Below are 21243 nucleotides of genomic sequence, written 5' to 3'. Positions count from 1 at the left end.
TGCATCAACTGTTAGGCTGGCTAGATTTATTTTTATGTGGTTTATGCAATGGCAAGACTCCTCCAAATAGGTCCTACTGTATCATACAGAGAACTATATTCAATACTTTGTAATAGCTTATACTGGAGAAATGTAGAAAGGAATATATAAATGTATAGCTGAATCACTATGCTGTACACCAGAAATTAACACAACATTGTAAACCAACTATACTTCAATTAGAATCAAAAACAATGCCACAATTCTTAAAAAAAAAAATACTCCTAATTTTCAGCCAATCCACACAAATGAAACTCATTTGAAACTCATCTCACCAATGAGAAATTATTATACTAATTAACAAGGCCCCCAGGACAGATACAAGATAAAGATTGCTGGAGCCTGCAACCAAACCCCTCTGGAATGCGGCTTCTGAACTGAGAATTTCAAATGTTAACCTACCACCCAGCCCAGTGTGTTTTCCCAATTAGGGTTCTTCAAATGTCAAGTAACCACTATTAAGAAGAGAATGAAATGAACTCAGCACATCATACCACACTACCTATGCTGAAACGTCCTAAATTCACCATAAAGAGCATCTAATCACAGATCATATGTCTCGTGATTTCTTGTGGATACTCATATTTCCAGGTCTGATTTAAGGCTGTATTATTGACCCTCCTGAGTCGGTCACCAGCAAGGGTCCTCCTGCCCAGTGTTGTCAGAGGCAGTAGAACGAAATGGAGTTAGGTTCTGAAGCAAAGTTTTATTCTTCCATTAAAGAATCGAAAGACTGAACTCACGCTCTGGAGTCCACACTCTCCCGGACAGGCGGTGGGCGGGGCTGCCTTACGGAGGCGTCAGTGTGGAGGGGGCGGAGTTCTCGCCCAGCGGCGCAGCGTCTCTGCACCCAGCCGTCTGCCGCCATCTTGAGTTGAGTGTTCTGCGCACATTGTGAGCTGAGGCGTCCCTGCCGCCATTTCGCATGAGGAACTCTGGGCTGAAGTGCCGGGTTCGAGGACTCTCTACGCAGCACCCTATGAGCATGTGAAATGAGACGAAGCACAAAGTAAAAGGTTAGGCTTTATTTTATTACCTGATTCTATTTCTGTTCCCCGGGAATTGGTAATGGGTTTGCTGGTGTTAAGTTTCTCCTGTCCTCCGTCCTGCTCCTCATTCTTGACGGGCGCTGAGAGGTGACGCTCTGTCTTTTGTAACTGCTTCCCCGCTGACTTTGGGCATTCGCTGTCATCACCCCGAGTAGAAGAGCAAAAGTTGTGGCCAGCTGCCTTTAGATATGTTTGGTTATCACCAGGCCTCAGCTCCAACTCTTTGTATCCCTGAGACACTACCATTTGGAGTTTTGTAAATTCTAACCTGGTTTCTGTGAGCCAAGTGGCTTTTCCCAGTGGTCTGTCTGCACTTCCTTCAACCAGGTCACTTGCATTAACGTAAAAGCAGCACCACGTATTGGCCAGTGCACAGACCTCTCACTCCCTGGTCGGCTACCAGATAATCTAGGGCAATTTGGTCACCCGGGGCCACACTGGCCAGTGAGTCAATGAACTTTTGACATATCTTGAAGTTGGGGCCAGTCTCACTGGCCACTGTCAGCATGGTATTACCTTTTTTTTCTTGGTGACAGTGTTATATAAGATTCCCCAGCCAAGGTCATTAGCACCCCTACAAGAGCAATGATGTCCGTTCTTTTGGAACACATTTGTGTTGTTTGTTTGAAGCTTCAGGTCAGAGAGAGGTTCAGATGAGTAGTCAAGGGACTCCATTGCCCCAGGTTGTCTCTCTGGAGGTTGGGGCTCAGGGCCGTCTTCACTCAAGTGTGGTGTATCCATGGAGTGATTCCCTGCAGCTTCAGGGCAGATGGGTGGTGAGGATCGCCGTGTGGGGTCTGTTCCACTTAGGAGAGAGTTGGTCTTGCAGCTGGTTGTTTTCCGGTTTTTTAGGTACACCCAGTCTCCTGGCTAGAAGGGTTAGAGGGCCAGGTCAGTGGGTGTGGGCGGCACCTGGTCACCATATTTCATAAGGGCTTTTATAGTTCCTCCTACCTGGAGAACACTCTTAAGTTGTTCCATTGCAAGAGGGCTAAGGTGTCCCTTCTCTCAATCTTGGGAATGGGTCTACACTGTATGTTAAGTTCAAACGCACTTAACTTTAACTTATTTCTCGGAGCTAACAGCATGTGGAGCAGGGTAATTGGGAGTAACTTAATCCAATTTTTTTTTTTTAGTCTCCTGGCATAGCTTGGCTAAGGTTTGTTTTAAAGTCTGATCAGAACTCTCTACTAGCTGGATGATTCCTTGATGACCTCAGCCTGGGGCCTCCCTCCAGGCTGAGTGCAAAGTCCATTTCATGCCCAGGGCACTTGTTATCCCTTTTGCCATTTGAGACACGAATGCTGGGCCATTATCACTTTGTAGGGATCCTGGGAGCTCAAGCCTGGGGATTATCTCTATTAGTAACACTTTAGCCACTTGGGCTGCTGTTTCAGTTCTAGTGGGGAGCGCTCCTACCTACGCTGAAAATGTGTCCACTAGCACCAAGAGAGACCTGAAATTGCCCAGTACCCTCAGTAGGACAGTGAAATCAATCTACCAGTCTTCCCGAGGATGTGTCCCCCTAGTCTGAATGGGCCTGGTGTGGGGGAGCTGGTGTTAGGGTTGCTCATTGTGCAGCTAGAACTTGTCTCAACTGTCCAACTGATTATGCTTCTCATGCAGAAGTTACCATGACCTGGACTAACCAGTTGTACAGGGCTTCCCTCCTGCAGTGAGTTCCTTGATAAGTCTCTCTGATGGCTTGACAAGTTGCAGTCTGGGGAAAGAGGCATTGCCCAGGTTGGTTAGCTGGCCACCCACAGCCTCCTAGATCTCTGTTGGAGCCCCATTTCTAGGCTTTGTCTGATTCTTCCTTTGTATAGACTGGGGAGTAACTGGATGGATCTGGCCTCTTAGGTCTAAGGGGTAATACCAAGCTACTGGTTCCAGGGCTGCCCTTTTGGCTGCTGCATCTGCTTTGTTGTTTCCCTATTATTACCTCTGTTCCCTTTCTGATGAGCCCACAATGAGTCACTGCCACCTTTTTTTTGGGAGTTGCACTGTTTCAAGGAGTCTCAGTATGTTTAAGCTCTGTTTCACCTGTTTATTCTCTGCAGTAAGCATACCTCTTTTCTTCCAAATACTAGCCGTGTGTGTGTGTGTGTGTGTGTGTGTGTGTGTGTGTAGGATGGCATACACAACCCAGGAGTCTGTGTAAACATTTAAGATCTTCCCTGTCCTGAGCTCTAAGGCTCAGGTGAGAGTTATCAGTTTGACCTTTTGGGCTGAGGTCCCTGGGGTAGGCTTTGTGCCTCTCTGACTTGGGTCTGGGAGGTTACCGCATATCCCACCATCCTTTTCCCCCACCTCTTACAAAACTGCTCCTGCCTGTGAATCATTCCTCTTTGGCATTTGGAAGAGGCTTACTTCCTAGGTCAGCGTGACTGGAATAGATAGTGTTCTACGCAATCATAACTCCAGAGGCCCCATTTCTGCAGGTAGTAGGGTGGCAGGATTTAGGCTATTGTGAAGGAAAAGCCCAGCTGGGCTAACTCATAAATCTGAAGTTTAGTGTCAGTCTATTGGGCTAACGAGCTCAGTCACAAATCTAAGTGTGATAAGTGTCGGTTTACTGAGATAAGTTCTGCCGGGCTAACTTGTAAATCTAAAGTTTAGTGTCAGTTTACTGGGCTAACAAGCTAACTCGTAAACCCAAGCTCAACAAGTGTCAGTAACGTGATCTGTTCCAAATTGATAAGCTTCAATGTACTGATTCCTTGCTTTTTGTTGTTTGAGCCTTATTGGCTAATAGCCCATACTTGTAATTAACCCTATAAAACCTCATGTGCAGGTCTTGGAGGTGCTCAGAGCTTCGGAGCAGAAGCCCCTCTGAGCCCGCCGGTGTAATAAATCTGAGTACTCCAACCCTCCGAGTGGTGCTTGTTTCTTGGCTGGCCTGTCATTTCCGTAACATTTCTGGAGGCCCCAGCGAGATACAACCACGGTGGCCCCTTGAGCTGCTGGACTGGTGGCTCCGGCCGACCAGGGGACGGGACTCCGGCAGCGAACGAGGTGGCGCCACCCGACGGTATTCCGGGTTCTCTTTCGTGACGGCAACTCGGCCCCCAGGTGGCTGGGCTACAACCAGAGCCAGACTCCGTGGAGGGACAGACAGACTCACCAGGTGGCCGTCCGGACAAGGTAGGATCCCCTGGGAGGAATCAGGTCCTGTCCCATTGGACAGAAGAGGAGGCTGATCCCCTCCTACAGGCTCTCCGTCTGATGGTATTTCAGACGGGGAAGTCAGGAATCAGGTCAGGAATCAGGTCCTGTCCCAGTGGACAGAAGAGGAGGCTGATCCCCTCCTACAGGAAACAGGATATTGGTATTGGTGGGAAGAATGTTGTTAACCTCTGTGTGTGTGTGTGTATGTGTATATGTGTGAATGAGCGGCCTGTGAAGCATGCGATCAGGCTCAAGTTTGTAGCTCCACGGCATTCTGCTACGGAGTTTGAGTGAGTCCCAACCTGCGGTTCCGTGGTGACCTCATATAGCTCAGGGCGGTATCGGTCCCTCAGGGTCCCGATCGGAGTCAGCGGCTTATACTGACCCGCCAAAGCTAAGAGGCACCTTCGTCCCCGCGAGGGGAGCGGCCAGGAGGACGCAACGAAAACCCTCCCTTGTCTTGTCTGCGACACCGGCACAGGGTGGCTACACTGGGAGGGAAAAGGACATAGACAGCCAATGAGTCAACGCCCCTGTGCCCTCGGAGGCTAGGATGCTGTTTTTTTGAGAAAGTCTCCTACCTGACTCTGTCACAGAACACCCGAGACTTATTGTTCCCCTACTGAAGTGACCCAAGTAGTGCCCCTTTTGCCTAGCCTCAGACCCCCAGGACTCAAGTTTAGAAGACGAATTCCTTCAGGACCGGGCTTGCCTGGCCCTGGAGGTCCCTTTTCTAGTCCATTTGTTTTGCCATCTGCCGTCAGTCCCATGCCCCTGATACATTAGTTCAGAATATAGAGAGGATTTAATAAAAAGTCCCTGAAACTGCTTGAGGCCTTGAGATCCAGAGACATCAGCTGAGACTGGAACCCAGAGTCCCTGACCAAGTTAGCCTTAAAACAACTCATAGACCCAACAAGAGAGCAGTCTCTTTGGAAACTCCGGTGTTTTAAAGAGTGAAGAAGAAAAATATAAAGGCTACCTTCCCAAACATCTAAAACAACAGAACTATTATCCTTAAATATCTAAAAGAATGGGAGGCTCTAAGTCAAAACCCACCACTCTAGACTGCATGATTAAGAATTTCAAAAAGGGGTTCTCAGGAGACTGTGAAATTTAAATGACCCCTGGCAGGCTCCGCACTTTGTGTGAGCTTAAATGGCCAGCCTTTGGAGTCGGGTGGCCCGCAGGAGAAACTCTGGACCTAGCAACAGTGCGAACAGTCTATCAAATAATCACTGGAACCCCCGGCCACCCAGATCAATTCCCTTACATTGACTCCTGGCTAAATATCGCCCAGACTCTATCCCCATGGATTTGGTTTTGCTCAAATGGACCTGGACAATACAAGATATTAGCAGCTCAGCCGGTCCAGGCCAAAAAGACAGTCAAATACTTGGGATTTATTATCTCAGAGGGACACCGAGCCCTAGGACCAAAACGAAAACAAGTTATTTGCACCATACCCAGACCGGAAACAAAAAAGAAAACTGCGAGAGTTCCTGGGCGCAGCTGGGTTTTGCCGGATCTGGATCCCCGGGTTTTCAAGAATAGCCAAGCCCCTCTAGGAAGCAACTGCTGGGTCAGAAAAAGAAACCCTCAAATGGGAAAACTAAACAAGAAAATGCCTTTAGGCAATTAAAAAAACTACTAACCCAAGCTCCAGCACTAGGCTTACCAGATGTAACACAAGAGTTTAATCTGTTTGTACATAAAAGAGACCAAACTGCTCTTGGAGTCCTAACTCAGAATGTGGGGCCATGGCAGCGCCCTGTGGCCTATTTATCTAAAAGACTGGACCCTGTAGCATCAGGATGGCCACCCTGTTTACGGGCCCTCGCTGCCACAGCCCTCCTGGTCAATGAGGCAGACAAACTCACACTGGGACAGACTTTAAATGTAAAAGTGCCCCATTCTGTGGTGGCCCTGATTAACGGCCCAGGTTACAAATGGATAACTAACACAAGGATGACCCACTACCAGGGGCTTTTATGTGAAAATCCAAGAGTCCGTCTAGAGACTGTGCGAACCTTAAACCCAGCCACATATTTGCCTGAGGGGGAAGGACAGCCTGACCCCAACAGCGAAGAAATCATTGAAGAGATGTATGCGAGCAGGCCTGATCTAACCGACAAGCCCCTGCAAAACTGAGACCTGGAACTTTTCACAGACGGCAGCAGTTACATGCAAGATGGACAACGGCGAGCAGATTATGCTGTAACAACAACTCGAGAGGTAATAAAGGCAGAGTCCCTTCCCCCAGGATGGTCTGCTCAGCAAGCAGAGATCTGGGCACTGGTCCAGGCACTAAGGGAAAAAAAAGAAAAACGAGTCAATATATACACTGATTCCAAATATGCATTTGCAACCTTGCATATACATGGAGCCATCTATAAGGAGAGAGGACTTTTGACTGCTGAGGGAAAAGAAATCAAAAGAAAGAAGAAATTTTACAGTTACTGGAGGCAGTATGGGATCCAAAGAAAGTGGCCATTATTCACTGTAAGGGACACCAAAGAGAAAATGACCCTGTGAGCCAAGGGAACAGGCTAGCTGATCAAAAGGCAAGAGAAGCAGCCACCTGGGAACACTCAGTAATTAAAGTTATGGCAGCGCCAGAGCTACCCACTGCCCCAGAATATAGTCACGACGAAAATAAGTGGGCACAGGCTGAACGAGGAGAGAAAGGAAAGGACGGATGGTGGATCATGACGGATGGAAGGGTTTTCATCCCAGAACGACTAGCTTATCGTTTAGTCCAACAACAGCACGAAGCCACACATATGGGAAAAACGGCTTTGGAGGCCCTCTTAAAGCGATATTTCCTAATTTCTCGTCTCCCTACTCTATGTGCATCAGTTTCCCAACGCTGCTTGCTCTATGCACAAAACAATCCAGAACAAGGGTTCACTGGGCCAATGAGAATACAGTGATGTGAATTGGCTCCCTTTGAATATTTAGAAGTGGACTTTACTGAACTTGGGCCCAGTAAAGAATATAAATACCTGCTGGTTTTCGTCTGCACCTTCACAGGGTGGATAGAGGCCCACCCCACCAGGACAGAGAAAGCAAGAGAAATGACAAAGGCTCTTCTCAGGGATGTTATCCCTCGATTTGGAATGCCTACCTCCATCGGGTCTGACAATGGACCCGCCTTTGTGTCAGAAATTGTACAAGTGGCAAAGGCACTGAGCATCTGCTGGAACCTGCACACAGCATACGGGCCTCAAAGCTCAGGGAAGGTAGGACAAATAAACAAAACTCTAAAACAAATTATAGCCAGAATCAGCCAAGAAACCCAGCTCCCCTGGGTAGACATTCTACCCCTGGCTCTGTTGCAAATTAGATGCACCCCAAGATTTAATATTGGGTACTCTCCCTTTGAAATCCTCTATGGGCGACCGCCACCTTTAGTCAGGATAAGAAATCCCACCCCAGAAATAGGAAATTTAGGGCTCCACCAACAACTGTTGGGACTAGAAAAAGTACTACGAGAAGTTTAGGGTTGGGTAATAGAAAAAAACCCCATTTCATTAGGGGTTCAAGTGCATCCCCATAAACCAGGTGACCAGGTATGGGTAAAGGATTGGAAAAAAAAACCTCTCAAACCAACATGGAAGGGACCATATTTAGTGGTATTAACTACTCCTACAGCTGTTAAAGTTGCAGGAATCGTCCCTTGGATCCACCACTCCAGGGTCAAGAGAGCGACTGCACCTCAGACAGAGGGTCCCTAGAAAATTGAGAGTGTCCCAAGAGACCCACTCAAGATCAAGATCAAGAAGGACCAGAAAAGGATCGACGAGCCCTGCTCTAGCCACACCTGGAAGCTGGCTAGTCAATGCACGCCGAAGCTTGAGAAAAGCTCAGAGCAGCTGTTAAATGTAAATTCAGCCATGATCTCCGACGAATAGCAGAAACCCTGGGAACTCTGCAAAATCAGATTGACTGTCTCGCCGAGGTGGTCTTAACAAAACAAAAGGGGTCTAGACTTACTCACGGCCAAAGAGGGGGGGCTATGCCTCTTCCTAAACAAAAAATGTTGTTTTTATGCCAATCAATCAGAAATTGTCAGAGAAATGGTTCAAGAGTTACAAGACCGAGTGAAAAAGAAAAAACATATTTTAGATAAGAGCCCATGGACAGGCCCCTGGGGCTGGACCTCCTGGCTGGCACAGTTCATAGGTCCCTTACTCCTGATTTTTACAGTTCTGCTATTTGGGCCCTGTGTCCTAAACTTCCTGACCCGCTTTGTCAGTGAGCAAATAGAGGCTATAAAACTTCAGATGTTAGCCTCCAATTATGAGCCCCTGCAATAGGTAAATGATGATGCTTACTCCAACAAGGGTTGTGAAAGCATCAAGAGAGGGGAATGTGAAGGAAAAGCCCAGCTGGGCTAACTCATAAATCTGAAGTTTAGTGTCAGTCTATTGGGCTAACGAGTTCAGTCACAAATCTAAGTGTGATAAGTGTCGGTTTACTGAGATAAGTTCTGCCGGGCTAACTTGTAAATCTAAAGTTTAGTGTCAGTTTACTGGGCTAACAAGCTAACTCGTAAACCCAAGCTCAACAAGTGTCAGTAACGTGATCTGTTCCAAATTGATAAGCTTCAATGTACTGATTCCTTGCTTTTTGTTGTTTGAGCCTTATTGGCTAATAGCCCATACTTGTAATTAACCCTATAAAACCTCATGTGCAGGTCTTGGAGGTGCTCAGAGCTTCGGAGCAGAAGCCCCTCTGAGCCCGCCGGTGTAATAAATCTGAGTACTCCAACCCTCCGAGTGGTGCTTGTTTCTTGGCTGGCCTGTCATTTCTGTAACACTATGACAAGTTTTTATGGTAACCATTCTGTTCCCCTAGAACTTACTAAAGTCTGAACTTGGTATAGAGTCCAAATAGTAACTGGCTGACCAGATGTTAACTTTTCAGCCTCCTTTAGCAGGATTGTAGTAGCTGCTACTGCCCATAGGCAAGGAGGCCATCCCTTAGCAGTCTGATCTGAGTGTTTAGAGAAACAAGCCACCACCCAAGTAAGGGGTCCCAGTTTTTGAGCTAATACCCTAGGGGTGATTCCCCTTCTCTCATGAAAATAAAGGTCAAAGGGTTTAACTAAACCTGGGAGGGCCAGGGCAGGGGCCTGAAGTAAATGCTTTCTCAGTTCTTGGAAGACCCCTTTGCATTCTGAATTCCATTCAAAAGGATCAGCATCCTTTCCTTTCAGCTTTTCATATAGAAGCTTAGCTATTGAACCAGTTAGGGATCCAGATACAGCAAAACTTGGCCATCCCCAGGAAGCCCCTAAGCTGTCTTCTAGTTTTAGGAGGGGTGAGGCTGCAAATGGCTCCTGTTTTCTAGAGTAGGCTTGTCTGACCTTCCATGAGAATAAGGACTAGGTAAGTCACTCTAGTTTGTGATATTTGAGCTTTTTCTTGGACACCTTATGTTCTTTATCAGCTGGGTGGTTTAGGGTGGTTACAGCATTTTAGTCAGAGGCCTCCTTAGTAGGGCTGCCAATCAGAATGCCATCTGGTTCCCTCCTCCAGATGTAGATCTTTTAGGTCTTTACCTAAAGTTTCCCCAAAAACAGTGGGAGAATTTTTGAACCCTTGTGGCAGAACTGTCTGACATTATTGTTTTTGTTGCATTTTTGGGTCTTGCCACTCAAAGCAAAAATTTCTTGTGACTCTGGGGCTAATGGAACACAGAAGAAGGCACCTTTTAATCTAATAAAGAATGCTAGGTCCTGGTGGATGATAGAGTGGCCGGCAGAGTGTAGGGATTAGGACTGTTGGATGTGTAACCTCGGTGGCTTCATTGACTGCCCTGAGACCTTGTACATCTATTATTCCCCACTGGCTTTGTTTATGGGGAGACCTGTGGGTATTACTGGCTGATTGGGATGATTTAATAAGGCCTTGGTCAATTAGGCCCTGTATGACAGGGGCAGTGCCCAACAAGGCCTTCAGACAGAGAGGGTACTGTTTTCTATTGGGCCACATATGTCTGGGTTTTAGATGGACTATAGCAAGACTGGCTTTACAAGACAGCTCATCCACCCATCCCTGGGCCCAGACCTTGGGATTTACTCCAGGCAGGTTGACTTGCCCCGTCCATGGAGATTTATCCTCAGCCATTAACATTGTGCCCTTGTCTAGGCAATGCCAGTCTCCAGTCTGTCTCCCATTAGGTGAATGGTAGCCCCCAATTTATGTAAGATGTCCCTTCCTAGCAGGGATACAGGGCATTCAGGAATGTGTAGGAAGGAATGATGAGCTTCTAATGGCTCTATAAGTGCCCACTCCTGTTCCTTCCCTTATACCCCTATAATTTTAAAACTCTTGTGATCAAGTTTGCCTGATCTGGTATTTAGAAATGAGTAAGTGTCCCTGGTATTGACTAAAAATTCAACAGACTTTCCCCTTATGTACAGTGTCAGCTGGGGCTCCTTAGGGGTCAACTGGAGTACTAGCTTAGGAGCTCCCAGGCCCCATCATTCTTTATCTATTTGAACCATCTGTCTTCAAGAGTAGTGGCTAGGATCTACCTTTTCTGTCCCTCTTTGGAGGCAGTGAGGGCATTCTCCCTTCGGCTGTTGTTCTCATTTACATATGGCATACTGACTGCATCCCATTTCCTTGGCTGGCTATCCCTTTTTGGGGTCCAGAAGTCACTTACCAGAGTTGAAAGTCTCCATGGGCAGTTAGTCCAGAATCCTATGCTGACCAGTTGACGTTGGAGGGCAACAGCCAGTAGGTGGGCTTGCCTCCAGACCTTTTTATCTCCTGACTTTTCCTCTTTTATATCTCAGTTATTAAACACCTGGTTGGCAACCTCAACCAGGCTTGAGGTAGGGGTATCTGGTTCTATTTCCAGTTTCTGAAGTGTATGCCTAAAGTCGAGGGCAATGGGAAATGAAATATAAACTCAGGATTGCATTCCCTTCCAGTGACTCAGGGTCAGGGGTAGTAGATCGGAGGCATTCCCTGAGGGCTCTAGGAATGTTGGAGTGTTTTCTGTTGGCTCCTGATTGATTTCCTTTATCTTATTCCAATTGATGGGTTTCTTTCCTGCTGCCTGGATTCCCTTAGGACCATATTTTTATAATGGGTCAAGCTCTGTCTTCCACTCCCTTCTGTGGTCTCAGTTGAGTTTGTTATCTGGGACCACTTGGCTCTCTGTTCTGAAAATAGCATGAAGTTCATTGTTTCTGTTCTGTCTGCTTCCTCTCTGGCTTTTGAAAAGATGGTGGCCTTTTCTTCCCTCGTTAGGAGTACACTGAGGAAACTCTGATGTCAGCCCAGGGGGGGTCATGGGTTTGAAAGATTCCCCTAATCAGATTCAGGAACCCCTCTGGATCTTACCTCAACTGTTTGCTATGATTTCTCCAATTACACAGATCAGAAGTGGTAAATTGTCATACCCGGATGAGCCCTCCTTCTCCTTCAGGGACCTGCCTGAAAAGGAACGCTTTTCCTGGTGGGTTGTTGGCCCGTGGCTGGTAATTAGTCCCACTTTGCGCACTTGCTGGATTGGCTTTTTGGTTAGGAATGGAGAGGGCCCTTTGGGCCTATGGCCCAAACTGGGACATATGAAACAAAGGGGTGGGAGGGAGGAAAAGCAGTGGGGGCAGGCTGGGGAGGAGATTAAGAAGGTCCTCAGGGGGAAGGTCAAGGATTGACGGAAGGCTCTTAGACTTTTTGGTATTACCTCAGTGGAGGAGAGCCCACATCCCTTTTGAAGGCCTTTGTTATGATGTAAAACCATAAAAAACTGGAAATAGGGAATTTCATCCCATTTCTTTTGTCTCTGGCATAGCAGGTCTAATTGTAAAATGGTGTTGTAATTGAGAGACCCATTAATGGGCCAGCTTTCCCCATTTCCCAGCTGGTGTTGGTACTAGGCTGAATTACATAGGAAGATTAATTATTTTCAGGTCAGGGGATGATACCCAGTTAACTTCCAGTTCTGCAGGATGTGCCCTAATGGGCTATCCTTCAGCATGGCAAACATTTGGTTCGTATCAAACATACCTTAGATGTTCTGTTTTGGATTTGTTTCCAACTACTGAGTGGACAATGGAGTGATTTGTTGGCACACAAATGCCACAAGATTTGACCCAAATAAGATTTCCAGTTCAGGAAATTTGGAACCAGCACCAAACTGTTAATGGGTTCCTCAAAAGACCCAAATAGGAGGTGTCTAAGTGGTGTGGACTCTGATCCAACTGGGGGCCCCTCTTGAATTTGTAATGGCCTGTGCTTGAGACAGTCCCTCTTCAGTCAGAATGCCCCACAGGAGGTTAGATGGGACACCTCAGGGCTACAGCAGTTTAGCCTTTCTGGTCCTAGAGTGCCTAGTGAGCCCAGAGCTGAGTGGGTGGGTGCAAGTGGAAGCGCCACGGTCAGTCCCATCTGGATCACCAGAAATTGTTACCAACCCTCCCAAATCAGTCCTCAACAAGGGTTCTCCTGCCCAGTGTTGTTCATGCCATAGAACAAGACCGTTTGGTTCAGAAGAAAAGGAAAACTTTATTCTTTGATCAAAGAACAGAGAGCTATGAGCTTGCAATGTAGAGTACATGGTCTCCCTGAAAGGCTGTCGGTGGGGCTGCACTATAGGGTTCTGGTCAGGGGAAGGGGACAGAGTTTTTGCTGGTCCGGCACAGCTGTGCTGCTCAGGTGCTCCAGATCAACGTGCCGGGTGCAGCGTCTCTGCACACATTACGCTGCCACCATCTTGAATTGCAGTGTAGTGTGCAGCACTTCTGCACACAGCCCACTGAGCTGAGATGTGGAGCACAGCCACTTCACACAAGGAACTCTGATCTGAAGTGCCAGGTACAAGGCATCTGCATGTGGTACCCTATGAACAAGCGAAACTTAGACTAAGCACAAAGGGAAAAAAAATTTTAGACTTTATTTTATTACCCAGATCCTATTTTTATTCCCTGGGAATTGTTAATGGGCTTTGCTGGTGACACCAGTGCCAGTATTTGTCAATACAGAAGATAAGACTCATCACCTGCCTTTAAGAAGGACATCTGGTTCAGGCTTGGGAATCACCATAGGGGCCAAGTCCTCTTTTGTCTTAACTTTAGCTGTTATGAATAACACTCTCCTCTCAGTATTGTCCATCATTCTCAAGAGAAGGTGGGATACTGGGGAAGGACCCTACTCCAAGTTTGTCTTATCAGACTCTCCTAAGGGAAAGCCCACTCCATCCTCCCAGGAGGGAAAGTTACTCTTCATCTTCCCAAACCCAGCATTTTAAATTGCATTCCCATAGGACTCCACTCTGGTGTCTATACTTACTTCACCATCCCCTTGACCTTAATCAGTAACAAAGACCTTTATAATACTTCCATAGCATTGCCCACCCCCCTCCCATCCCCCAACTCCCCAGGTTTATAAACTCCTTAGCTCCTTTGCCTCTGGGCAGATCTGTCTATTGCATCTCACAAAATAAGAAAGAAAGAAGTAGAAAAAAGAAGGTCTAGCCCTAAGCTTTCTTTTGCATCTGTATGCTTGCTGGCCTCTGAATCCCTGAAGCAGTGAAAGGTAAATAAACCTCTGGTCTATTCTTCCTTTGTTCTCAGAACTGGGACTTCACTCCCGAGGAGATTTTCTTCTTAGATGAGATTGGGAGAGGTCTTTTTGGTTTGCTTAGATGATTTGAACTGATAATTTGCATCTACAAAGGGAGCTAAAAAATACTGAATGGCTCTTAGAAAACGCTGTGGAGGCCCTCCTTAGGATAATCTTGCTTCCACTCTGAAAGAGAGGAGACCTCCAAGGGAATGGAAACCGAAAAGGAAAAATTTTAATGCCAAGTTTATTTTAATATTGTCTCTGGATAACTCTCTCTATGGTCAAACAGGTTTTAAGTAATGAACCTTAAAATCAGTACTCCCTCTCCCGACCCCAGGAATAATTTAGATAATTTCAACAAAGATAAACAAATAAAAACATAGGATAAAAACCAAATTAACCTAGTATTACAAACATAACTAACCAATATTACAAACAATAGAAGAGCAAGATTGCAAAGGCTCATGTGAAACTCTTATGTAACCCCACCTCCAATAGAGTTACTTCATAAAGCGTAAGATTTTTAAATAAAATATACACAGTTTATTCTCAGTGAGGTAGAGAAAGTATTGCTTTCCTTTGTTAAACCAGAATGGACTTTCATAACAGAAATAATGTAACAAAACACAGCAGCTGAAATAAAATAGATAAAATAAAGAGATGACAATGAAAGGAAAGCAGGTATTACAAAAAAAAAGAATAAATGGAAGCAAAATCAAAGTTACAACACAAAACATATTTCTATCAACAAAAACCAGATAATGCATTGTGAGAAATCACCATGTAATGGGGGAGGGAGAGTTGTGAACAGAGAGCAATGCCCACATGTCCCTTGGGAATAATTTTAAATTCCAAACACAAAGGCAGCAGGGACTCAGCCTGCAGCTTTCCACTGAAGAATTTATGAGGTTCCTTGGCCCCTTCATCCAGCACCTAATCACAGAGCCACCTTTACCTAAAACCTCTCCTGCTTCCCTTACACACAGCCATCAAACACACTATAAAAGCAGAGCTTTCGGCTTCTGGAAACACCAGACAATGACCGTTCTGTGGAAATCAGAGAATATCAGCTTTGATTTTATCAGACCGACAATAATGATAGAAATGTAAGTTAGTTATATCTAGTAAGAATCTTGATGAAAAATTGTGCTGAACACTGGAATTTGACACAACATTGTAAAATGATTATAAATCAATAAAAAATGTTAAAAAAAAAAAAGAATCTTGATGAAATCCAAAATGCTGGGCTGACCATTATCTTTCTGCATACGAATGAGAAAGAGCTGGCTAAAGAATATTTACCTTCTGGTGATAACCATTAAAAAAAAAGAACTCGTGACAAGAATTCTCTCCTTGGCCAAACTTTAGTGAGGTTTTTCTGAGCCCTCATCTCGAGTACACCTGCTCTTCTTGGCTTTCAGTGTCCATCTTTGAATTGTCCAATTTTAGCAAGAATCTTCTGTAGTCAGTTTAACCAGAATCCTCACCCTTGATATCTAATTACCCTCTATATCTACTCAAATTCCTCATCCCTCACCATACTCCAGATAATATCACCCTGGCCTGTCTTCAGCAAGAATCCTGTTAGGTCAGTTTAGTAAAGAATTACCCAGCCTTTTAATAATTTTCCATCCACCGACCCCTCCACCCTAATTCTGCTTCTTGTCTGTAAATCCCCACTTTTCTTTGTTGTATTCAGAGCTTAGCCCAATCTCTCTCCCTCACTGCAAAACTCTATTACAATAGTTCCTATGCTAATCAAGATAGTACTGAATAAGATAAGCTTCCTCCGTGTCTTTAATAGGTGTTAAGTTAATTAAACAAGGAGGCCATGATCCAGGAAATTGGGACGCTAGAGGATGCCTGTGTCCCTGTTGTTGGGCAAGGCCCTGGGATGTGCTCCTCCAAGGGAGGATCCTTGGCTTTGTGTAGGAAAGAATTTCAGAACAAGCCACAGGAGAGTGAAAGCAGATTTATTCAGGGAGATATACACTGCATAGACAGAGTGCAGGCTGTCTCAGAAGGCCAGGGAGGCCACAAGGTGTGGGGGTGTTTAGTTTAAAGTAAAAGTAAGTACATACTCCATAGACAGAGTGTGATCTCATTCAGAAGGGGGAGTGGCCACAAGGCATGGGGACAGTTAGTTTTTATGGACTTGGTAACTTCATATACTAACAAATGGGAAGCTTATTCCAAGTACTTTGGAGAAGGGGTGGGGATTCCCAGGAATTGGGCCACTGCCCACTTTTCAGCCTTTTATGGTCAGCCTCAGAACTGTGGCAGCACCTGTGCGTGCATTGTTTACCACGCTAATATATCACCGTGAAAGGATAATGAAGCTCAAGGTCTACTGGAAATCAAATCTACTGTCATCATGGGCCTAAAGGTCTACTGAAAGTTGAATCTTCAATTGCTGTGTCATTCTTTTAATGGTCGTGCCCTGCCCCCTTCCCTCCTGTCTCAGCTGTTAGACTAAGGTGGCTTGAATGCCTTAGTAGCTTACATAAACAAACCCAAACCTAAACCTAAAATGCCTCAAGGTTAAGAAATCAAAACCTACAGACAACTGATCACAAATAGCCACGTAGGTTTTCCCAAATATGCAAATGCTTAATATAGTCAATCAGATAACTTCTTGCTTTGCTTCCACATCTCCCTATACATGTCTTTTTCCCTAGCACCTTCCAGTGGGGTGCTCCTAGCCACTTCAGTTCTTATACTGCCTAATTTTTTCCCCACCTTTTTATTTTATTTAAAAAAATTTTATTAAGTTCTAGTTGATGTACAGTATTATAAAAGTTATAGGTGTACAATAAAGTGATTCACAGGTTTTAAAGGTTATACTCCATTTATAGTTTTTATAAAATATTGGTTAAATTTCCTGTATTGTATGATATATCCTTGTAGTTTATTTTATACATAATAGTTTGTACCTCTTAATTCCCTCTCCCTATGTTACCCCTTACCCCTTCCCTCTCTCTGGTGATAACCACTAGTTTGTTCTCTGTATCTGTGAGTCTGCTTCTTTTTTGTTATATTCATTTGTTTGTTGTATTTTTTAGATTCCACATATAAGTGATATCATATAGTATTTGTCTTCCTCTGTCTGACTTATTTCACTCAGGATAATACCCTCCAAGTCCATCTATGTTGTTGGAAATGGTATTTTTTCCCTCATTTTTATGGCTGAGTAGTTTTCCATTGTATATATAGACCACATCTTCCTTATCCATGTATCTATTGATGGACACGAAGGTTGCTTCTGTACCTTGGCAATTGCAAATAATGCTGCTTTGAACATTGGGGTGCATGTAAATTTTCAAATTAGTACTTTTTTTTTTTAAATATATATCCAGGAGTAGAATTACTGGGTCATGCGGTAGTTCTGTTTTTAGTTTTTTGAGAAATCTCCATACATTCCCACCAACAGTATAGACAGGTTCTTTTTTTTTCGCATCCAAATAAACATAAAAATTTTGTATGCTACAGTTTATCTTTTAACACAAAGGTTATGAATAATTTTTTCTTTGACACCAGGTAGGGCAAAAATGTTTCTGATAAAATATGTGAACTGAATACATGTCTGCCTCTGCTCATCCAGAAACTTCACTGAATAATAGTAAAGTCCTATGAGTCATAAACCCAAAAGGGCAAAAAGAATAGGAAAGTGGGTAGAAAAATGTGTCAATCAAAATGTGGGAGGCAGAATGAAGTTGAAAGGTTGGCTTACCAGGCCAGAAAGGGACTGAAAGGTGGGCACATCGGTATGTGGAAGTAGGGTATAAGCAAGCTGACTCACAATGGTTTTCGTTTTATTTTTCTTTTTGAATTTAAGGGTTTATTTAAGCAAAAATTGATTCATATTGGGCAATGCTACACCAACTGTGGTTAGGAATGTTCCTGATTCACAAACAGTCTCAGGGATTTGAGGTACCAGTACCTGCCATAGGTGGGTTGCAGTTGGGTCTACAAGCAGGGGGAAAATCTGTTTTTAAAGTAGTTGGGTGAAAGCAGGAAAGTGGTAAAGCAGCAGCAATCCTACATGTAGAGTGCCTCAATTGTAAGCTGCAACACAGCCATGGCTCAGAGCTACCTGGCAGAGAACCATCATCTGGTAGAGTGGTTACTTGGAGGTGAAGAGCCCCGAACTCCTAATTTGAGCTACCTGTGGATGACAGCATCTTGGAAGGCCATCCTTAAATGCACTCTGAGACCAAGCCCTACCAATGGTGACCTCAAAAGGAAATTGATAGGAAGATTTTATACAGAAACATGCAAGCCTGTTTAGTTTCCATTCCAATATGTAAAGAGCTTGGAAGTCATCATTCTCATCCTCAAAATAAGAAAAAAGCTGTACAAACTGAAAAATCAATCATTCCTCTTAGAACCTTCTTTGTCGGAGCCAGCCGACAATTGATCAGGTCCAGAAACCTGTGCCGCAGGACTGAGAAAGAAGGACAAGACTAAAAGATGGGGTTGAGAGGGTCTCACTCAAGCCTGCAAGACGCTAGGTCAAGAGTGGACCTCGAGTTTATTTCCAGCAGTTAATTTATATGATTTTAACCCATTACTTCATGCATTCCTGCATGTAGGCAACGGTATTGTTTTTATGATATATTAACAATGTGTACTAAAATCATTAACTTGTGTATTGTTACATACATCATTATTGTTTATAGTTCTCATCAATCAAGACTAACCGTTCCCCAAGAGCTAAAATCATTAATTAAGGTTATTGTTCCTCTAGGCTAACATCGTGACTTGTGTATTGGTAACTCAGGTGATTGTTACTAAGATCACTAACTTGTGTGACTTGTGTATTAGTAACTCAGCGTGACTTGTGTATTGGTAACTCAGGATGTTCCTCCGGCTCCAAACACACCTGGCGCATTCCTCGAAGGGGTGGCAGGACAGAGATTGTCTTTGTTAGATCAACCTCAGAGCCTGACGCCCTGCACTTTGGGAGTTTAGGCCCAGTCTCTGTGCTCGGCAGTCCTCAGGTCATGAGTGGCCCCCCGCACTTCTTAGTTGAGGTTACAGGATAAATTCCCACTCTGAAAACTGGAGAAACAGGTGGATCACAGCTTACATGGAGCAGAAGCCACTGGAGATGAAGCCTGTAACAACACTTAAAATGTTTCTGACTACTTACTGGAGATTGATGACTGGCTTGAGGGTTAAAAACTCTTAGGGGCCCGGTCTTAGAGTGCCCACGGATACTTTCATAAGTTTATCTCTAGGAGCCCCATCAGGTTCTCATGATGAAAATCACAGAAAAATCCTCTCATGCTTACAGTAGGGGGAGGAGAAAAGTAACCAGTGTTACTTACATTCAGAGAATTCTATACTCCATAAAAAAGAGCCTGCCCTCAGAGAAACTAGTGCTTTACCGTAGCTTAACCTGACCTAGAGGAAGGGCAGTTAGACAGCCTTCCTGTCCTTCTCTAGCCTTCCTATCTCACATAAAAGGATGGGGAAAGGCTGTAAAAATTCTTCTGAAGGTTGCAATCCAGGAACACAGGCCTACTGGAAAAGAAAGAAGGAAAGAAAGAAAAAAGAGAGAGAGAGAGAAAGAAAGAAAGCCCAAGATTCAATCACAAAATTATAGAATGCTTCTCTTCTGCGACACCTCAGCACCATTTAAACAGGATTTCAATATAACAATAGTGGATTACAACTAAAAGAGCTGCAAGAAACAGCCTCCACCTAAGAAGGAGTTGCTAGGGAAGATCAAAGGCAGCAGGGAAGACAAAAACAAAAACACTAGGGAAAATTGAAGTCTCTGACACCTACAGCTACAGTAAGCATTAAACACAACCTAACACTTACCCAGACAAACATAAAACCTCATGCTGTAGACCATTTACGTCAGTTCCTGTTACTCAGTACATTATGTCCAGCTTTCAGCAAAAAATTAAAAGGCATGCTATAAGGCAAGAAAATATGCAGTCTAAAGAGACAAAGCAAGTGTCAAAACCAGACTCAGATACGGCAGAAATTTTGGAATTCCCAGGCAAAAATTTTGAATAATTATGATTAATATGTAAAGGGCTCTAATAGAAAAGGTAAATGGAAATAACAGAAGAAGAGAAAGAACAAAACCAAGAGCCTACAATTTTGTATCCAGCAAAAATTTCCTTCAAACATGAAAGTAAAATAAAGACCTTCTCAGACAAACAGGGAATTTCTTGCCATAGATCTGCCTTTAAAGAAATGTTAAAAGAAATTCTTTATAGAAAAGGATTATTTAGGTCAGAAACTCAGATTTACATAAAGGAAGGAAGAGCAGTAAAAAAGGAACAAAGCAAGGGAAAAAGTTTGTTTCTTTTAAAAAAAGTTAAACCATTTTTAAATAGAAATATAGTTAATTTACAATGTTCTGTTTCAGGTACACAAGAAAGTGATCTAGTTTTATATATGTGTGTGTATATATATATATATATATATATACACACACACAGATACATATACACACACACATATATACATATATATAAAACATTCTTTTTTAGATGCTTTTCCATTATAGTTTATTATAAGATACTGAGTATAGCTCCCTGTGCCATACAGTAGGACCTTGTTGTTTACCTATTTTATATGGAGTAGTGTGTATATGTTAACCCCAAACTCCTAATTTATCTCATCACCCTGACTTTCCCCTTTGGTAACTATAAGTTTGTTTTCTATGCCTATGAACCTATTTATGTTCTGTAAATAAATTCATTTGTATCATTTTTAAAAATTCCATACATAAGTGATAACATATGATATTTGTCTTTCTCTGTCTGACTTCACTTTGATAATCTTTATGTCCATTCATGTTGCTGCAAATGGCATTATTTCATTCTTTTTATGGCTGAGTAGTATTCCCTTGTATATGTACATACCAAATCTTTATTCATTCATCTGTCGTTGGACATTTAGGCTGCTTCCATGTCATGGCTATTGTAAATAGTGCTGCTGTAAACATTGAGTGCATGTATCTTTTCGAATTAGAGTTTTCATCTTTTCTGGATATATGCTCAGGAGTGGGATTGCAGGATCATATGGTAAGTGTATTTTTAGTTTTTTAAGGAACCTCTATACTGTTCTCCATGGTGGCTGTACCAATTTACATTCCCACCAACAGTGTAAGATGGTTCCTTTTCCTCCACACTCTCTCTAGCATTTATGACTTGTAGACTTTTTGATGATGGCCATTCTGAGTGGTATTATTCTTATTGATCTAATAGATCATTGTTCATTCAAATAATAGCAACAGTGTATTAGGTGATTTTAGTATATGGTTAAATGAGAATGACACCAGTGTTATAAGGGAAAGGAGAGAGAAATTGAGAATAATCTATTATAATGTATCTGCTGTAGCTGTGATGTGGTGTAGTGCTCTTTGAAAGTGGTTG

At 43.8% G+C, this 21243-nt stretch overlaps 1 long non-coding RNA gene across 3 annotated transcripts in view; it reads left to right on the top strand.

The window, feature by feature from the left end:
- Positions 1-859: 859 nt before the first annotated feature.
- The window catches only part of LOC140697317 (uncharacterized), a 101208-nt gene continuing 80824 nt past the window's right edge, over positions 860-21243 (top strand). Inside the window, exons 1-3 of one of the 3 annotated variants that reach the window (XR_012074238.1) lie at positions 860-1055; positions 3883-4232; positions 7954-9049. This is a non-coding gene — a long non-coding RNA (uncharacterized lncRNA). Of the gene's footprint in view, positions 1056-3882; positions 4233-7919; positions 9050-21243 lie in introns of those variants that run through there. The other 2 variants (XR_012074235.1, XR_012074236.1) reach the window with 2 other exon arrangements.

This window comes from Vicugna pacos, chromosome 7, assembly GCF_048564905.1.
Source record: "Vicugna pacos chromosome 7, VicPac4, whole genome shotgun sequence".
Lineage (NCBI taxonomy): Eukaryota > Metazoa > Chordata > Mammalia > Artiodactyla > Camelidae > Vicugna > Vicugna pacos.
Note: the sequence above shows the minus strand (reverse complement) of the source record. Positions and strands in the feature narration are given on the sequence as shown.